The sequence below is a fragment of the Phodopus roborovskii genome, unplaced genomic scaffold (assembly GCF_943737965.1).
Source record: "Phodopus roborovskii unplaced genomic scaffold, PHOROB, whole genome shotgun sequence".
Lineage (NCBI taxonomy): Eukaryota > Metazoa > Chordata > Mammalia > Rodentia > Cricetidae > Phodopus > Phodopus roborovskii.
Genome location: NW_026125295.1, coordinates 21,974,612 through 21,994,812, shown reverse-complemented (window position 1 = coordinate 21,994,812; position 20,201 = coordinate 21,974,612). Strand labels below are relative to the sequence as shown.

Here is a 20,201-nt window from a genome sequence, read left to right as displayed (position 1 = left end):
CTGTCTTCTGGGGGGGCCACGTTTTTCACCCAGGAGGGAAAAATGGATCAAATGTCTTTGTAAATGGGGTCATGAAGATGATGGGGTACATGCCACACTTATACAAAATAAGATGGCCTTGTATGGTGTAAGAGACTCTTAAATGTCACCCGAAGGCTAAGATAATAGTCACCACAGAGGCAAAAGAAACTTGCCATGGGGCAACTGATTATATTTGTAGCACTCTACTCTTTTAGTGGAAGTCATTGAATGTTTATTCTTCACTTTGGGGGATGGCAGGTGGCCCCTTGAAGGTGGGGAGGTAGCTTAAGATAGGCTTGGTTTCTCATCACATTTTGCCATGCATCATCTGTTGTGTTTCTGTCCACTGACCAGTTATATGACCTTGGGCAAGCCATGTTTCATGGCCTTGGGATCTATCTGTTCTAAGCATGAAACAAAACTGCATGAAATATGCCAAGCTCAGAAAACGCACCCAGATATTTCCTCTCTCTCCTGTTTACTATGCTCCCAGAAGCAAGAGCATCTCCATCGCAAGCATGTGACTCCTAGCCGTGGCCTCTTCCCTCGTTTGAAGTCCCACTGCCACCTCATCTCTGTTAGAGCCAGATGATGCAGGCCTGTGTGGGAATGCCACCCATCATTTAGGGCAGTGTTTCCATGGGAAAGGCTCTGAGGTTCCAGCTCCCTCCACATAGGAACCAACTTTTGGAACAGCAGCCATTTGGCAGTGGAGGCAGCTGAGTTGGTTCCCATGGTAACCACTGCTCCCAGAACCCCGCCCAGCCCACAGGCTGCACTAGCAGTCTAAATCATTACTTGCACTGGAAACTTCCTCCTGAAAGGCAATGTTGCTTTTAAAAAGGATTTTATGTAAGAACCTCGGGCATCTTTAAACATTTTTTTTTTTTTGCCCCCTCTGCCTCTCTCTTTCCATAACACCATCTTAACATGAACTTATTTCCTGAATTCACAAGCTCCATGGGGATGACAGCCATACCCTGCCCTCCCCTCCCAGGACTGCAGGGGCCTATGCATTTGCTAGCCATTCCATTCTGTCCCACTTAAGCTTTTTGCCCTCTTTGCCCACTCTTGTGCCAAGAACGGACACAATGTCCATCCTTTCTCCCACAAGAGGTCAGCTCCCACCCCTGAGAAGCAGGTATTTGGGGGGTGAGCCTAGCATAACCTTGTCATTCAGCAAGTTTCAAAGTATGGTGAGTACAGGGGGCTGTAGAGATGGCTCAGTGGTTAAGAGCACTGGCTGATCTTCCAGAGGGCCCGGGTTCAATCGCCAGCACCTACATGGTGGTTTGGAACCATCCGTAACTCCAGTTTCAGAAGATCTGATACCCTCTCTTTTCTTCCTCAGGCATACATGGTATACATGTAGTGCATAGACAACAATGCAAGCAAAACACTCACATTAAAATCAAAGTAAATAAGTAAGTGTGGGTACATCTGAGGAAAACCATAAACAAGACCAAATAAAGCTCAGAGGCTGTCTGTACAGTAGCCTAGGGGGTCAGTAGCAGTCTTGACACTGCAGCTGGGCAGATAATAATGCCCCAAGATGAGGCTTCTTAATCTCTTGGACCCTGTGCTTCTCCAGTTAGAAAAATAAACAAACAGAGAACAAGGACCCAGTAGAAATAATGTGAAAGGTACCTGAGCAAAGGCACATATCCAGGGACAGGGAAATTAACTGACCCTGCTTCCTCTTACAACCTACTAGGTTCTAGTGACTTAGCTCAATTCCTTGCCCATGCTGACTGAGGGCACCCCACACAGGGGTGAGGGAAGATGCTCCACCCACACAGGGGTGAGGAAGGATGCTCCACCCACACAGGGGTGAGGAAGGATGCTCAGCCCACACAGGGGTGAGGGAGGATGCTCACTTCCCATTGGGGTAAGGAACAATGCTCAGCCCACACAGGGGTGAGGGAGGATGCTCACCTCACATTGGGGTGAGGAAGGATGCTCCGCCCACACAGGGGTGAGGGAGGATGCTCACTTCCCATTGGGGTAAGGAACAATGCTCAGCCCACACAGGGGTGAGGGAGGATGCTCACCTCACATTGGGGTGAGGGAGCATGCTCAGCCCACACACAGGGTTGAGGGAGAATGTTCACCCCAAGAGTAGTCTTCTTCCTCCTTCCCAGGTTCTAGGGATCCCACAGAGCACCCCTCCCCCAGAAGAGTAGCTCCAACCCACTGTTCTATGCATGTGATAGAAATGGCACTAGTGGCAGATGCTGTCAAGGGGTCCAAGGAGGTCCCTGGCCACCCACTGACCTCACCTAGCACCACTTTCAAAGTAACGCCATATAGTCTTGGTTAAACCTATGGTGCCAGAGTGGTAACAGCTGCCATTCTTTAGTGGATCATTGCTGTGAGTGAACAGATGCGAAATGCTATGCCATGTGGCCCCTGATGGTTCCATCAACTGACCTTGAATTCATTTGCAGCACCTTAACCTGCTGTTGCAATTCTCTACTCTGGTCATTGTCCATCCTGTGGCAGCTTTCCTGACACTGTAGACAAGACCACAGATTGTTAAGAGGCCAGAGCAAGGGTAGAAGTACCCCAACAATGCTGCCAACTTCAGTGCAGATCTGGTACTCACCATTCTTTTACCGCTCTAATTTTTGATACTAATTATTTTAAAGATTCCTCTTGAGCCCAGCAGTTGGGCTGGAGTTCTCTGAGTAAAGCAGGCTGGGAGAGGAGGCTGCTTTCATTATTAATGGCACTCTTCTGAGAGTGCATTCACATGGAGCTGAATCAGTCCTGAGAAGCCAATCTCATCTCTGTGATGTCTGGGTGTGCCCAGCACTGGGGGATGAGGGCACATTGGGGGGGAGCGACCCAACCCATATGGAGGAAATGGCTGTGCATTCCAGGAGCTGCCCTTCCCTTCTGCACAATTCCCAGAAATGGGATGCTTCCCCCAGCTGCTGACCTACAGGTTGTAAGTAATGCAGGACCCACCAGGAGTCTGGGGGCAGTTGGCAACACCCCTAGCCCTTTCCCCTTCACCTTTGTATGACAGCTGTGCCAGCACTGTCCCTGGACCACTCATCGTCTCCCTCCAGTCCTCCCATTTAACCACCAGTCAGCTATGTATGTAAGGACTCCCCACAGAGGACTTTAAGCCCAAGTCTATATGACAAATATGTGGCTGAGTGCTGCCCCTTCCCGGAGCCATGGCAGATGCCGCTGACTGATGGTGGGCCCCTTCCTGCCTCCTAGAGTTCTTTTCTACCTAGTGTTCCTGACAGGCAGAAGCAAGGTGATTGGCATAGGTAGAAAATGTATTTGGCACTCCAGATCTAACCCACTGCCCTTCTTGTCCTCTGCCAAGCACCTCATGAAGTGATTATCCTCTCACTTGGGAAGGGCCTAGGGTCTTTGGGGGGCATCTTGCTTGGTCATCTTTGGATGATTCTATCATTGTCTTCTGTTGACTCAACAGCTCCTCTTTTCTATTAATATCTCCCACCATCAAGAGAACCAGGACAACAATGGAAACAAGCAAGGAGAGAGTCCTAGTGTCCTTGCTCACCCTGCACCTTAGGTTACTTCTACCATAACCATTAACACTTGGGGGCGACTCACAGGTATAAAGTGCCTTCTGGACAGGGCCTGGGCACCCATCTACCACTGAGTCTCCAAGGGGTGTGCAGAAACCTCTGGCTACGGTCATGACAGCAATGATCGTGTCAACAGCCAACACTTAACACAAACAATGTGTCAAAACTGTTGGAGTCAAAACTGCCATTCAAACAATTCATGTAATTCATAAGTACTGATTTGATGAACCCAGTTTTACAGCTCCAGCAACTGGGCCAATAAGATGGCTTAGTGGTTAAAAGCACTCACTTCCAAGAAGACCGGGTTAAATGCCTTCATGGTAAAAAAGAGAGCTGACTTTCACAAGTTGTTCTCTGACCTCCACACACACTCTATGGTGTGTGTACACATACCTGATGGCATGTGCACACACACAAACACATGAGCTAAACAAATAAGTAAATGTGATCTAAAATTAAAAGCAACAGAAACACACACAAGTTAAAAATTACTCCCCCAAGGTCTCCCAGCTAGAAAGGAGTAATGTGACCCCAGAGCCACCTCCAGGTCACCACCCTGGGTATCCTGTGGCTGGCAGGAGGATGGACATAGGTTTGCAAAGTCAGGCCAGAACAGAGAGGGCACAGCAATGAGCTAGGAAGGTGGCATCAGGGTCAGACATTACAAGGGACAAATCACTGGCCCCACAAGTGGACAGCAAGGCAGGCCAGAGCAGGGCAAAGCAAGTACCCATGGATAGGCACCCCCCCATGACCCCACTCCCTGCTGGGACAAAGCCTGCTGCACAGATGTGGTCTCAGCAGATACCTTGTCGACCAGAGAGGAAATGGGAGAAACTAGACAGCTCTGAGCCCTCTTTTTGTATCACTCTCAGCCCCCAGCCTATCCACACTCAGAGCTGCTTCCAGCTGGGCCTGGAGCTGGCCCCTTACCCGGAACTCCAGACCAAGGGACTGGCACTATAGGATTAGAAGTCTGTAGCCTTGGGCAGTCACTCACTCTCTGGGAGAGTTGGAATAGCAGCAGCACTGGCTTCTCTGTGCTAGGAGGCACTGCATTTTGTTGTCTGACCCAGTGGTTACCACCAGGCCATCACCACCATCATCATCCTTCAAAACCCATTCCGTTTCTCCTCCTGCAGGGAAAAACCCCCACTCCTACCAAACCCTTCCTGGGCTCAGGGATGGCCTGCAAACCAGCTGACCAACAGAGGGCAGCTCAACAGAATTCACTACCCCACTGCTGGAAGGTTCTCATGGCAGTCTGTACTACTTTGTTGCGGAATCTGTGCTGGAAGGTAGCATCCATCGCAGCCTACAATGATCCATACAGCAGCTCCCTAGGAAAGCAAGCCCCCAGTGCTCACACTGACAGGAGCCATGCCTTCTCTTGCATGTCTCCAAGAGTTCTTGAGATAGCCGCTCTCACTGCAGAGCACACCATGACAGTATTGTTAGTGGGTTCAGCATTCAACAGTATCTCCCTCAAGTTCTTAAATACCAGTGTTCTCTACCAAAGCCCAAGGCCTCTCTGGGTATCTTGTGCTTTGGAGAGTATATCATCGGGAAGACAAAAAACTGACCACAGGACCTAAGAAATGGCCAAATTATACCTGAGTCCAGAGAAGAGTGGAGTGGGTGAGGAACCAGTACAGCCAACTTCTTAGGATTCCCATGTGCTCACTGTCTATGCACAGATGCTGTAATGTAAGATGTTGCTGGTTTCTTTTTGTTTGGTTTTTTTTTTTTTTTAACTTTTTGCTCTTTGGGGGCCTGTCACCCAGCTTCCAAAAAGTCACATGGAGATGTATTCTTACTTATGAATGCCTGGCCTTAGCTTGGCTTATTTCTAGCCAACTTTTTAAAATTTAAATTATCCCATCTACCATTTGCCTCCAGGAGTTTACCTTTCTTTATTTCTGTATATCTCTTCTTTCCTTCTTATTCCATATGTGGCTGGGTGGCTGGCCCCTTGAATCCTCTTTTTCTTTTTCTTGTTCCTCTCTTCTCTCTTCCTATTTATTCTCTCTGCCTGTCAGCCCTGCCTATCCTTTCTCCTGCATTGCTATTGGCCATTCGGCTCTTTATTAGCCCAATCAGGTATTTTAGACAGGCAAAGTAACACAGTGTTACAGAATTAAACAAATACAATGTAAAGGAATGTAACACATCTTTGCAACATTAAACCAATATGCCACAGCATAAGCGAATTTAACACATCTTAAATATTGCACAACAGTAAGATTCTGGGAATAGATGTGTTTTAGCCACATGGGTGGGTGTGAGGAGTCCCTGGGGAAAGTCTTCCTGGTAAAGGCAATGGCAGAATGGAGTCTTTCAGACCACACAGATTATTAGCCAGGTAAACAATAAGGACAAGCACGTCCCAGGTGAGGAACAGAAGCTGCAATGCTGTGACATGAAGAGATATTAAGCCAAGGGCACGGTGAGGGCCATAAGCCATGATGTGATGAGGTAGAAGAGTAAGGGTGAGACAGAAACCAAGGATCTTCGTCTTTGTACCTTTACACTCAGTGCAGCACAACAACATACAGTGGCTATTTGGGAAACACCCAATGATAAGGGAACCAGTGGCCAGGGCTACAGGGCTAGGCAGGTGAGGTTGTGGCAAACCTGCACATGCTGGAGGCCCACAGATCCTCTCTACCCTCGGGCCAACACAGGCATGCAATTAGGCTTGCTGCATTGCTGCCCAGTGACACAAGGCCTCCACTTCATTGTGATGGCCACAGGGAGATTACAGAGTAGGCAAATCCCAGCAGAGTATGTGTGAGGCTGGATAGATTGCACAATACAAACTCAAAATGCTAGAAGCTTAGAAGAGACCAGTAGGGTTGGGAAAGATAGAGAGCCCAGATGGACAGAAAGAGAGACAGGTAGCCCAGGTGAGGTCCTGTGGCAGAAACCAAGGGAGGGTTGCCACTCCATTTTATGGAAGGGGAAACAGAGTTAGAGATACCGAGACATTTGCCCAAAGGTTCAGGGAGAGGCCGAGGGTTTTGCCCCCAAGCCCTGGCCAAGTTGCAAGACAACTAGAGTTTGTCTCACTTCCTAGAGCTGAGTGGTTGACAGGGGCCTCAGTATCACAGGATCCACGCAGCCTTTAGGCTATAGGTCTCACCTGGCCTCTGGAGCCCAGCTCTGCTTCTCACTGTGTCCCCAGTACCTCATCAAGGACCGGAGGAATGGGAAGATCTCAGCCCAAAGGTGAGGAACAGGGCAGGTTTTGTGAGGGCTGGAGTGGCAGCTGAGAAGGGAAGCAGATGTGGTTGGTTTGCTTTGTAAATCCTGGCTCTCAATCCCTGGAGGTGGAGGGGGGAACCAATTAATATTTCCCCAGTGCTGAGCAGTCTCACCTGCAGCGAAGGGACAGAATTTCTTCAGCCTGCCATAGGACTCTGCAGGGTCACTTCACAGGGAGGGTTCCCCACTCTGAGGGCTTTCTACAGTCTGCCCACAGTCCTGCCCTGCCTGCTGCTCTTATGGCTCCTTTCACTGCTACTCCACAGCTCGGTCTATCTCAACCGTGCACAGGCTAGATAGATTGTGCTAGCACAGAGGTCCTCAACCTTCCTAATGCTACGTCCCTTGTGTTGTGCTGACCCCCACCATAAAATCATTTCTGTGGTTACTTTGTATCCCTTGTGTTGTACTGATCCCCCCCCACCACCACCATAAAATAATTTCTGTGGTTACTTTGTATCCCTTGTGTTGTGCTGACCCCCCAACCGTAAAATCATTTCTGTGCTACTTTGTAACTGTGATTTTGCCACTGTTACAAATCGTAATGTAAACATCTGTGTTTTCTGATGGTCTCAGGAGATCCCTGTGAAAGGGTCATCTGACCCCCCAAAGGGGTCACGAACCACTGAGTTACCACCTCTCCCTGCCCACTCAGGCAGCCTTCTTTCCCTCCAAACTAACTCTCTTCTGCTTTCTTCCTTCACTTCATCCCTCTGCTGCATATGGCTTGCCCACTTAGTGGCTGCAATCTGCTCCCAGCTTGGGCTCCTCCCAATCCTTGAGCATTGTTACTCTTTAGCTGTCCTGAGTACAAAGACTCTCCTGGGGAACTGCGTGTGGGAACAGACAGGGCCTTCTGGACTTCCCCTCTGCTGCTCAGCACCCCACCCCCATACAATCTCTGCTCCCACTAATGCCTAGCAGGGTGTCCTTAGGGGCAAGAACGGTGTCCAGACTGCAGAGTGCCGGTACCCAGAGCCAGTATTGCAGTAAGGAGTCCAACTGGACTCCCTCCAACCCTTTGAGGAGCTGCCTCTGAATTCAGAGGAGGCCCTTCTGAATTGAATCTCAGAAAGACCTTTCTCTGAGCCCCATGGAGCCCTATGTTTCATTCTGTGGTATTTCTGGCAGACTCCCAGTGGCAGCCTTAAGGACAGGGTTCTATGGCTTGGTACATGTCTAGCTGAGGTCTTACCACAAAGCTCTTGCTTGACCACATGACCATATCGCCTCTTTTAAGGAACATGTCCCTTCATGCCACCCCTCCTATCAGGTTCCAGGGCTAGCATGGAGAAGAGGGCTGAAGGCAGGCACTCAATGACTGACCCAGCTGACAGCTGCAGCTAGAGAATAACTACAGCAGGCCAGATGTTCTGTCTGGATCCATTTTTGAGACAGGGTCTCACTGAATAGCCTGGGCTGGCCTGGAGCTTGCTATTCTGCCTCTATCTCCCAAAAGATAGCTCACCTTTCCTTTTTAGAGTAAACAGAAGTCTAGGGTTTTGTGTGAGAACTCCAGATTTTAAAATACTGACCATTGGGGCTAGAGAGACCTCAATGGTTAAGAGCACTGGCTGTTCTTCCAGAAGACCCAGGTTCAAATCCCAGCATTCACATGGCAGCTCACAACTCTCTGTTACTCCAGTTCCAGGGGATCTGACACCCTTACACAGACATACACGCAGGTAAAACACCAATGCACATAAAAAAATAAATTAGAATGTTGACCATCAGTTTAAAAGGTTTTCATTGTATAAGCCAAACAAATGACCCCCCCCATACCTCATAATGCTGTGTCCTGGATCAATGGCTACCTCCCTAGCTCTTTTCAGCATGTACACAATCCTAGAGTTGGAGTGGCCTGGGACAGATGACTCTTTACACTGCTAGCCTGGCATTGATCTGACTACAAAGAGCCAAAAGATAAAAGTAGTGGAACTGACCCCATGTGGTGCCAGGGGTTCCTCAGCCTGAAGGGAAATTTCCAGGGCATGTTCTCCACAGAGAGGGCACACAGCCTGCCTTGGGAGTGGTTCAGACCCAGGGAGGTGGAGGGCAAAAGGCACATTCAAATAGGATTTTCATTTTTCTCATTTATTTTCAAAACATTAAATGCCATCATCAGAGAATGTGAACATGTTTTTTTGCTTGACCAAAAGAGAAAGAAATGGGGACTGGACTCTTCCCAGAGGTAGGGTGAGGCGAGCTAATTTCCATTTTCAAAGAGTAACCAGATGGATGGGCCAAATAAAGGGAAACTTCCTGGAAACGAGCTGGGCATGGCAATGAACAGGCAGATGGGATTTTCCTGTGTGAAGGCCCGTGGAGTGGTACAGGGAGAAGGCCCTCTGAGCATTCAACCAAGGCTCAAGGCAGGGCAGGGTGCTTTCTTGGCAACTCTTCCAAACTCAGGATTTTGAATTTTCTAGCTGAAGAAGCAGGGGTCACTTGCTCCTCTCAGCTCTATGGCTTTCTCTGTTTTCCTCTGCCTTCCTAACCAAGCAGATCTGATCTGGAAGGATGAGGAAGAACAACAGGCAGACTGCTCTAGACCCAAGGGCAAGGTTTAATCAAAGGTTAGCATTGACCGGGAGGCCACTTGCCCACCCTCTGCTTGCTTGTTTATGTCCTTCCTTCCTTCTTGGTTTTCTGTTTTAGACAATGTCTCAATATGTAGCCCTGGCTGTCCTGGAACTCACTATGTCGATCAGGTTGGCTTTGAACTCACACAGATCCATTTGCCTCTGCCTCCCAAATGCTGAGATTAAAAATATGTGCCCCCACACTTAGATCCCTCTGCTTCTATCCAGCACTTCCATTCAAAGTCATTCACCTAGGGGCTAGAGTTGTAGTTTGGTTGGTAGAGTGTTCGCCTAGCATTCATGAAGCTCTGGGTTTTGTCCTCAGCACTTCACAGACCACACAAAGCAGCTTACATCCAAAGTCCCAGAACCTGGAAATCAGAGACAGAAAGATCCAAATTCATGGCCATTTTTGGCTACATAGCAAGTCTGAAGTCAACCAGGGATACACAAGACCTTGTCATAGAAAAAATAATAATAATAATCAGTCTTCCCCCCTCTGCTAGCTTTATTGTCTGTAAATTAACAACTGTGCAAAACTATTGTTGGTGAGTGACAGACAGCAGCAACCAGCTGGTGGAAGAACCAGGCTGAGGCCTGTGGCCAGGGGTATCATTATAACAGCTGTTCCTTACACCCGACCACATCCTAAGCCCCATGCTATACTTCTCTGACTCCTAATGTGCCTTGATCTTGGTGAGATTCCAGTTATGTCCTCCCAAGTTCCCAGAGCACCCTGCGATCTACAGTGCCCACATTTCACGGCTGGTACTGAATGCTTAGTTGTATATGATGGAGCGTAACTCCCCACCGGATGGTCAATGCACATCCCTAAAGAACTCAGTGGCAATCTATGAATCTATGGACATTTCTGTTCTTCTCAGTCGCTCTAAAAAAAAAAAATCCACTCCTGGTCATAGGACATAGAATTTACACTAGCCTTAACAATGGCAGTAACCACCCTACAGCACCCATGTTCTGGTCTAGGATACTGAATTCTGCTTAGAGGCGCACTCTAATGACTCTTGGGATTTAAAGGGTTTGGCTCAGGCTTAGCCTAAGAAGAGACTGTCGTCACAGCTCTACAACCAATGAGAAAAGTACAGAGTTGTCAGCTCTGGGATCCCAAAAGTGTCCAGGAAAACTGATCCCTGGGAAGCTGTGGTAAAGTAGGTTTAAGAGAGAGAGAACCACTGGAGAAATTCTCCAAGGGAATGACCAACAAGAAGAGGATAAATGTCCCTCAACTTTACCTTTGGCTCTTTTAAGCCATGGGCAACTCCCTTTCTCCTAAGCCCTGGTGAAAGCCTGTTGTATAACATAATAGGTTGGTCAGGGCTCTGGGAATAAATAAGCCAAGCCTTCTGTACTAACATCCTCACATGGGGGCACAGCAGGTAACTGGATGCTGGAGGTAGGACAGCCAGTAGGCATGGTCCTCACCCTCAAATACTGAGAAATAGTGGGTACCAGGCATTTTCACTGATGCTTAGGCAACCTTTAAAGTGTTTTTTCCCCTTAATTTATTTATTTTTATATGCACTGACATTTTTGCCTGCATGTATGTATAAGGGTGCCAGATCACAGACAGTTGTGAGCTGCCATGTGGGTGCTGGGAATTGAACCCTGGTCATCTGGAAGACCAGCTGGTACTCTTAACTCCTGAGCCATCTCTCCAGCTGCAGGCAACTTTAAAAAAAAAAATGGTTCCCTTGGAGAGAATCCAAGGGTAAGGAGAAAATCCTATCTCCCCACACATGTGGAATGGAGGCCTGACCCAGAGGGGAAAGGCAGACAGGAGGGAATGGGACAGCTCTTCTATTCTGTTTGGAAGGGAGGCTCAAAGAAGTAGGGAACTCACTTAAGATTAAGAGCAGGGACTTCTTCGAAGAAAGACAAATCAGAGAGTCCCTCAGGGTAGGTTGCCTGCTCAGAAGCCTAGTTGGGTGTCCCCAGACCCCTGACTGGCACTGTTGGAGACCCTGCCTAGGGCAATGCTACTCCACCCTGTCCTATTCCATTCCACCCACACACAGGCTTTCTCCAAACCCTCTCTGCCCATCTTTCCTATTCACCCACACCAACCCTGAATAGACCGTCCCTGTGAACGGCTTTCTCTATTAGAATGGTTATTTTGTTAAGGTGCCAAGTGACCAGTCCTGCACCCCTTTCCATCCTTTCAGCCATCCCCAGTCGGAGTCCAGAAATAAAACAAAGGCGTTGTTCCTTTATTTTTATTTCCTCCATAATCTTAAACATGCAGGAAACACCCACCCAAGTCCCAGATAAGTGGACTCAGGCCACAATCCACGGAGGGTGGGTGGAGCTTGGGTCAATGAGTGGAGTGGACAGGAGGCTGGGAAGCCAGCTGGCCTTAAACACCAACGGGGCACCTGACCTTTATAGACCCTGGTTTCCTCAGCGGGAAAAGGGCTTGGTGTGTGCAGTGGGAGACCTTCCCACTCTCTGCCAAGAATCTCAACCTGAGGAATGTGGGTGTGGAATGATGGCTGAGGAGACATATCCTATACGACGTTTTAAACAATATATGTCCCCAAGGCATTGGGACAGTGCCTCCACCCTTCTCCCCCCATCTCCGATAAAGCAGGTTTTGCAAGAGCACACGAGGGGCTATTTTGGACTTTGGGCACGATTCCTAAGAGGACGGCACTGGCTGAGAATCATGCATTGCTTTGATCTTTTCATTGGAGCTTCACTTCCCACTGGTGTTAATTCAAGCATGAAGAGGTAAATTTGTGATTATGTAAAAAGGGGGGAATTTTCCAGAATGCGTGTTGAAATTCTAAAGGATAAAAAAAAAAAAAAGACAGTGAATACCTTGAAATTAACTCATCTTTTGAAATGAATGTGACACTTTTGGGAGGCAAGAGCCTGTCCCCAACTTTCCCCTACATGGTCAGCTCTTAAAGAGTTAGATGGCCCCAAGTTCCCTCTGCATTACTGGTGAGTCTACAGTGTCACGTGACTACAAATATTTTTAATCTCAATGCTTTGCATATACTGTGGGCAACCCAACACACAGTATGTGGTGTAGGTTCTTGTAGGCCCAAAGTTTTCTTTAGAAATTGGGTCTGTAAACACAACACATCCATACATTTATGTACCCTCAAATAGAACTTAGTTCTATAGTATATGTGGCTACTCTCACCGATACCACATGTACAGTAAGACAAACACAAGCCCCTTCTGAGGTATCCACTCTCAGCCTTGGTGACATCAGTAGCATCTCCATCAGATGGAGAAGGCTCCAGAAGTGTGGCGTCTTGCTGGCACCTCAAAAAACCAGGAGCTTCATCTGTACCAGTTCATGAGGATTTGAGGAACCCTCCCCCCAGGTCTCTGTGGCATATTACAAAATGAGTTCAAATCTCAGCCCCCTGGAAAAGAACCTGCCAGTAAGGAAGACTTTCCAGAACCTTCTGCATCTCTACCACAGCTTTCTGAAGTAGCTCTCTGCTTCAACTCAAGTCCAAGTTGAACAGGAACAGGACTCAGCCTGTGGGTGGAAAGAAGAAGTGGCTGGCTGCCAGTCATCACCAGGCACTTCGCCCTCTACAGCCGAAGAGCTAGTTATCCCTGCCTGGCAGAGAACAGAGTCCCCTATGAGGCACCTGGGGCTTGTTCTGAAGGAAAAACATGAACATGAAGAATTGGGGATCAGAAAGTACCTCCATTCAACTTGGTCGGCTTCCTTAAAGCTAGTCCTATACTTTGGTTTGTTTGGTTTTGGTTTTTTTTTTTTTTTTTTTTTTTTTTGAGACAGGGTCTCTATAGAGCTCTGGCTGTCCTCAAACTCACTATGTAGACCATGCTGGCTTTGAATTCACAGAGGTCCACCTGCCTCTGTATCCCAAGTGCTAGGATTTTAACGTGAGCCACTATACCTGCCTTACACTTTTGTTTTGAGACAGGGTCTCTTGTAGTCCAGGATGGCCTTGAAATGTAACTGGAATGACCTTGAACCCCTGACCCTCCTGCCGCAACCTCCCAAGTGACAAGATTACAAGCGTGCACCGCTGTGCCTAGCTTACTTCTACAATTCAGAATATATTGTTTAAGATGATTGTTTAAGATGAACATCATAATCATCAGATTCTAAATAGAGAATCATCGCTTTTCTGTCTTTTCCAAACCACCCCTTCTAGTCGCCATTTAAATTACGGCTGGGTTAGAATTGAATTTTGCTCTGAAACCCAGTGACCAAGGCAGATGTTTGTGAGGACAGATGAACAGATGATGGACGGGTTCGGGAAAGACCTTTGAGAACAGCGCACAACACCTTACTTCCCAGTGTGGTCACAGGACGGGTCAGCATCCTCAGTGGGTTACCTGGGTATGAGGGCAAGCAAAGATCTAATACCTGGAAACCAGGCACAGCCCTCAGCAGGCTCATGCTGGGCCCAAACTTGCTGGGTCAAATGATGAGGCTCTGGCTTGAAGTCCTGCGCTATCACAGGAAGGAACAAATGCAGAGAAAATGGTCACACCTCTTCATTCTGAGTCATGGTGTCCGTTACGTTATCCTTTACGTTTTTTCTTTTTCAAAATCAAAACAATAAAGTGAGAAAGCGATGTAGGGGTTCACAGGTGGTTGTAGGATTAATGGAGTCAGGGTTACTGCCCGTCTGTCCTCTCTACCTGTGTGAATCAGCCCTGGGCTTACCTTTGAGGTTTCTGCTGCCTACAGTGTTTTCATACAAAAAGGTTCCCCGCCCACTCTCCTCAAAAGGCCCCAGCCCATGGTAGAATCAGCCCTCACAGCACCAGAGAGGGGACTGGGTTGTTTTGTCCTCCAGTTCTGGGAACAGCAGATGGAGCAGAAGTAGCATATACTTGAAATAGAACTGCTCAGGCTCCTCCTTGGCACAGCACCTCTAAGCTCATGGTGATGGAGATCTGCTTAGCCTTCCTGAATCCTGGTCGCCAGAAGCACTGAAGGCTAACAGCACCCAGTGACCGTCCTGAGGTCCAGAGATGACAGATATGAAGTGTACGGGACAGGGCAGGTCCAAGGATCTTTGCTGAGGGAAGGTGGGCAAGTGAATCAATGGACGGACAGATGGATGGATAGACAGATGGCTAGGTGGGTGGATATACATACAGATAGGATATCTTTAAACCAAACCACGGAGGAGAAGCTGAAGGAAAGAAAACTGCCCACTCTAAAAAGCACATGACTGTGTGGTTTGTGTGGGGCAGGTTAAGGAGTGAAAGGGACGAACTTCGACATGAGGAGGAGGAGCAATGGTGCCACCTCTCCAAGGGCCCAGCTGAAGCCAAAGCTGTCACAATGGAAGGGCTCCTCTGTGGAAAGCTTCCTAGCCTCTACACAGGGGGCAACCGCCCACTGGGGCCATATCTGCCCACTGATTAACTGTCATTGATCTTTACCTTTAAAATATACTTCCTAAACTACCTAAAAGTACTTTATTTCCTAGTAAAATTCTCTCTCTCTCTCTCTCTCTCTCTCTCTCTCTCTTTGTGCTTTGCTTTTGTTTGTTTACTCGTTGGCTTATGGGTATGTGCATGCACACACAGAAGGCAGAGGACAATCACAGGAGCCTTTTATCATATAGGTCCCCGGGGAACTCAGGTCAATAGGCTCAGCAACAAGTGCCATTACCTACTGAGCCATCTCACTGTTTTTCGGTCTCTTATAGCCCAAAGCTGACCTCAAACTTGCTATGTATTTTAGGGTGACTTTAATCTGATCTTCCTGCTTCTATATCAGGTGCTGGCATTACCAGCTTGTATTACCACACCTGGCTCTAAATTCTTTCTGAAGCATTAATCTGAGAAAAATATCTATTTAAAAAAAGAAAAAACAAAACTAGGCTGATATGATGCCTGCTTGTACTTTTTTATTTAAGTAAATCATACTAATGACTATTCAAATGAGAGATTTGTCTGTACCACGTCTTAAATTATCTCTCCTATCATGGTGATATATGGTTCTGCTGGGCATGACTACACTAAATATTCTGAAGGGGCCCACTGGGTTATTTGAGAAGGCTACAACCCTGATTATGCTCTTATTCTTATGGCCCTCTCTAGTCTATCAGCATATTTCATGTTTATATTTCATCTAATTCCCATGACAACTATGGGCAGAGAAGCCACAGACAGAGCCTGGGCCTGCCCAGCGCAGGACCCACCCAAGCCCTCTAGACAGTCTCAGAGGAACGGGACTAAGCTTAGAGCTCCCTATCCTGCCCTGTTCATCCCATCACTCCTTGCTACAGAATCAATTCCATTCTTGCAATCTCCAAGATCTCACTAGTGGATCAAGCCAAATATAGATTGTGACTTTCATCCATTGAGAGGCAGCCTCGTGCCAAGCTCTCCAGACAGAGAATATGTCCTTCCGAGATTCAGTGTGTCACCTTAGCAGCTGGGGATGACCCATATTTTCATTTGGCCATCTGCCTGTCCTCAAGCCAGTCTAATGGAGCTGCCAGGCATATAGAAGGACAGTAACAGGGTAAATTCACAAGGTTGCCCCATGACTTCCATGTGAGAAATGCCTTTAAAAAATGATCTTGGAGCACACAGGCCAGCTGAAAAGGTTCTCTGGGGAGTGTGGGGTTGTTGAAGGGAAACCAAGGAGGGCTGGTGGGGTGATGCTCTCAAGGATTAAGACTGCTACCTGGAGGATAAGAGACACCACAGTGGGTTGCACAGCAGGTAGTAATAGACTTAGCTTGGCCGTTGGCTTTTCAGTAACAACATACTGCCTTTTTCAGAAACTTCCCAGGGTAAGCCACAGGCTGATGACACAGATCTGACCCCAGCCTGGTGGTTATAGCCCAGGCTGTAGATTGTGAACACCATCTCTGTACTTTCAGGCTGCTCTAGAACAGTACCTGGCTGGATCACACAACAGTCTCCAAAAAAAAAAACCAGTGCTGAAGCAATGGGCATTAGAGCAAGAGGACCAATCCGTGGCTCACTTTCACAGATTCCTAACTGTCCCTCGTCATATGCTATGATTGCTAATCTTGTTAACATGATGAGATTTAAAACCATCTGAAAGACTAAACTCTGGGCATGTCTGTGAGGGTGTTTCAGGACATGTTTAATGCAGGAGGGTATACCTGCCCTGGATGTAGTCGACGCCATCTAATGGGCTGGGACCCCTGACCTAAATACAAAAGGAGGAAGCAAATGGAAAGCCAGCATTCATCTCTCCTACTCTCTAACTATGGGTGCAGTGTGACCAGCCATCTCACATGCTTGCCATCCCAACTAGAAGCCTTCTCATCGGTACCCCTCTCTGACAGGAGGCACTGTATTCTCAAACTGTAAGTCGAAATGAACCCTTCCTTCCGTAAGTTGTTTTTGTCAGACATTTTTGTCACAGTAACAAGTGAAATAACCAACACATATGCTCAACTCTGCACACCAATGTTTTCTGATTTCTCATGCACATATTTTAAAACTCGGCATCTCAAGACCATGAAAACCGCGACTCTAAACGTCAGAGCCTCAGCCTCCTAGGCTACCGGTCCCACACAGTAACTTGCTGGAAGTAGACAAGATCTCGCATGAGCTGAGCGTGTCTTTGGGAGAACCGAGCCTCATCTAGCCTATTGTTATCTGAGTTTTATTACTTGCAGCCCAATACATCCCAGTGGTTTTGGACCACAGGGCCCAGAGGCATCATACAAAGCTATGAGGTAAGGCTTCAGAGTCTATCAACAATATGCACTGTTCAACACCTGTATAAGAGCACCTGCTAGGTGTCCCAAACTGCAAGGGGCTCACATCCAGCTCCTTTGATTTTCTGGTCTCTTTTAAAGGAGATGATACCCTAATAGCTGGCTCATGCCTGCACTCACCCTCTAGACACTAGAGCACATTCCAGCTTTGCACAAGGACCGATTCCCATTTAGTACTGTTTGTACAAACTCCGCAATACTTAGGAGCAGTGAATTTTCAGGTTACTTCCAGGGTAGTATGCCATTTGGGGGGTATTTCATCGGTAGACAAGATTTCAAAGACAACAACATGTGTCAAATATAGCATAGAGATCACAATTTCCTGCAAAATCAGTAGACCCAAGAGGTTGGTAAACACATGGTATTAGGACCAGTCACTCAAAGGGCTCAATTCATTAGAGTCCTCTCTAGTTCCTGAGGATCACTGGAGATCAGGAACCAACCTGGGAGAGGGTGTGGACCTGTCACGTTATAAAAAGAGTATGAAATATCTGTGCCTGAAACTAGTAAAAGTTGCATTTATCACATACACACAAAAATTTTATAAGTGCAGCCATGTGTGGTGGTGTGTGACTTTAATCCCAGCACTCAGGAGGCATCGGTAGGTAGATCTCAGTGAGTTCAGCCAGCCTGGTCTACATACACAGTGAGTTTCAGGTCAACCAGGGCTATGGAAACTGCTTTATGCAGAAGCAAGGCTGATAGCTCTAGAAAGTAGTCAGTCACCTGCCTCCCCAGAGGGCCTCTCCTCTTCATAAGGAAATGTCAAGGTCACATCTGGGGGTGGCAGCTTCCATCAGAGCATAGAACTTACTTAACCTCCCACTACAAAGAAACTGACCTTGAAATCCCACAGCAACAGAGCCCCACACCTCCCACCCTGGCAGAGAAAGGCCCAACCATGCAATAAACCACAGAGATGCTAACTGCCTGCTGGGCAGTATAAGCAGACCCATGAGTAAACACCATGGCCTGAAACATTTTCAGCCCCAGTCAGCAGGGACATGCAATTTACAGGAAATTAGAAGATTTACGGAATGTTAGCAGCTCAAATTTCTTCTCTGGGAAAGGGGGCAGGAGAAACTCTAAGAACTGCTTCGGTGAAAGCTCTTTGTTCATAGCTAAGCCCTGACATGTGTCAGTTATTAATATCTGTAGCCGCCACCTCACACTTCAACCCACCACTGCAGGATGCGGGGACTGCTGCGCTCTAAATGCACAGCAGCGGCTGCACTAGCCTTAAAACCAGGCACCGTAGAGCCCCACACACACACGAGGCCAGAACAGACACAGGGTCAAAAGCACAGATTTCGACACAGTCCTGGGAAGGTTGACTGTCCATTTCCCCCTTTCTGGATACTACCACAACAACATCTCTCTGGCGGCGCCCCTGATAGGCAAATCCCCATCAAGTGCCCGGTCTCTTTAAGCTTTGCTTTTAAGTGTTCTCTGCTTACAAAAGCCCTCATCCAGACAGACCTCTAGAGGCCACAGTCCTGAGCCCCATCAGTCTACTCTCTAATTTGGTCCAGAGGAGCAAAAGCCATTGTAGCCCAAGGACGTTCCCCACCACCAGGGGCTGTCCCAGGGCTCAGGTCGGAGCCCAGGTGACGCTGTCTTTGTCCTCTCTCCGGACTGTACTTTGCCCCAAGCCCCAGGACATCTCAGCTCTGCTGGGGTTTCTAACTGGATGTCAAGAGCCCACGCAGATGCTCATATCTGCTCTTCCACAGAGTCTTCCCGGACCTCCTACCCTTGAGTGGGGTCACTCGAGTTCTCTCACTGACCACACGGGGCTGTTGCTCAGTTTGTGCCCCTACCTTCCAGGTGGGACAGGAGTTGGCATTGAGCCTGACACTTGGTGGGGCACCGGGCCGCATCACTTTAGTGTGTGAGCGCAGGCCCCAGTTGCGACCAGAGCTCCAGCAACCCGAACTCGGGGCGCAGTAAAGAGTTGTTTGTGAAGCAAGCTGCCTTTCATTATCCACACGAATGTACCACCCCTCCGCAGATCCCTACCCTGGTTAACGCCATTTTAAGCCAGGAGGGCCCCACCACCCCCACCGCCCACCTCCCCGACGAGTCCTTACCCGGGCAGCCGAGGAACCCCGGGGTGACTACAGTCAAAGGAGTCAGTTTGAGCGGTGGCCAGGCCCTCCCCACTGAGGTCGGGGTGGCGAGCGACTTCACCGCACACCGTTCCTCTGGGGCGGCTGGTGGGGGGCAGAGGCCACGCACAGTCGGAGTCGGGCGCCCGGGTGCAGCGCAGCAGGGCAAGCGAGCGCGGAGCCGGCCACACCGCCGGCCACACCTCCAGCCCCGGAACAAAGCGCCCGGCGCCCTCCTCTCCGCCCGGCTGCTCCGCCGCTCACCGCGCACTCCGGCCCCGGGCTGGGCTCCGGCCCTCGGCCGCCGCCTCCTCGCTCGTACCGGGAGGAGGGAGCGCCGCGCCCGCACCCGCCGGGCCCCGCGCCGCCGACTGACGGCTCCACGCCAGCCAGCCCGGCCGCCGCCGCCGTCCCCGCCCCGCCGCCGCCTTAAAGCGACCGCGCACCCCGCGCCTCGAGTGCCCTCCAGTTAGCCGCTGCGACCCCCCAAAACGGCGCCACTGCGGGCGCTGGGACAGCTGGCATCGGGCAGGGTCCCTGGGCCCCACGTACTCACCGCACACACCCGCAGCCGAGCTTGGGACACCTCGTGGGAATTCACCCCGGGCGGCTTTTAAAGAGTCCGGAGCTCCAATCTTTAATTCTCCGTAGTGGCCTCCAACTTGAGACCTGCGGAAGCCACCCCAGGCCTAGATGACCCCTGTCAACAGCGTCCTCAGAACCCCAGTGTTCAGAGGGACTGCTAGGTGCGAAGTTTCAGACCTCAAAATTCTTGCGAATTTGCTAGCGAGCCGGACAGGAGGCAACAGTCCTGCACTTTTTAGCTATTTCACTGGCTAGGCGTCAACCCCCACCCTGGCCATCCCTTTCACAAGACTTGAGATAGGATCGTATAACGCTGAATGTACACTTTTA

At 49.0% G+C, this 20,201-nt stretch overlaps 1 protein-coding gene across 1 annotated transcript in view; it reads right to left on the bottom strand.

Moving 5' to 3' along the window:
• Positions 1-19,540, bottom strand: part of Mras (muscle RAS oncogene homolog) — a 48,737-nt gene extending 29,197 nt beyond the window's left edge. The window contains exon 1 of the mRNA XM_051206441.1: positions 19,269-19,540. The gene's annotated coding sequence lies outside the window, so the exon portion shown is untranslated. The remainder of the gene's footprint in view (positions 1-19,268) is intronic.
• Between the last annotated feature and the right edge of the window lie 661 nt (positions 19,541-20,201).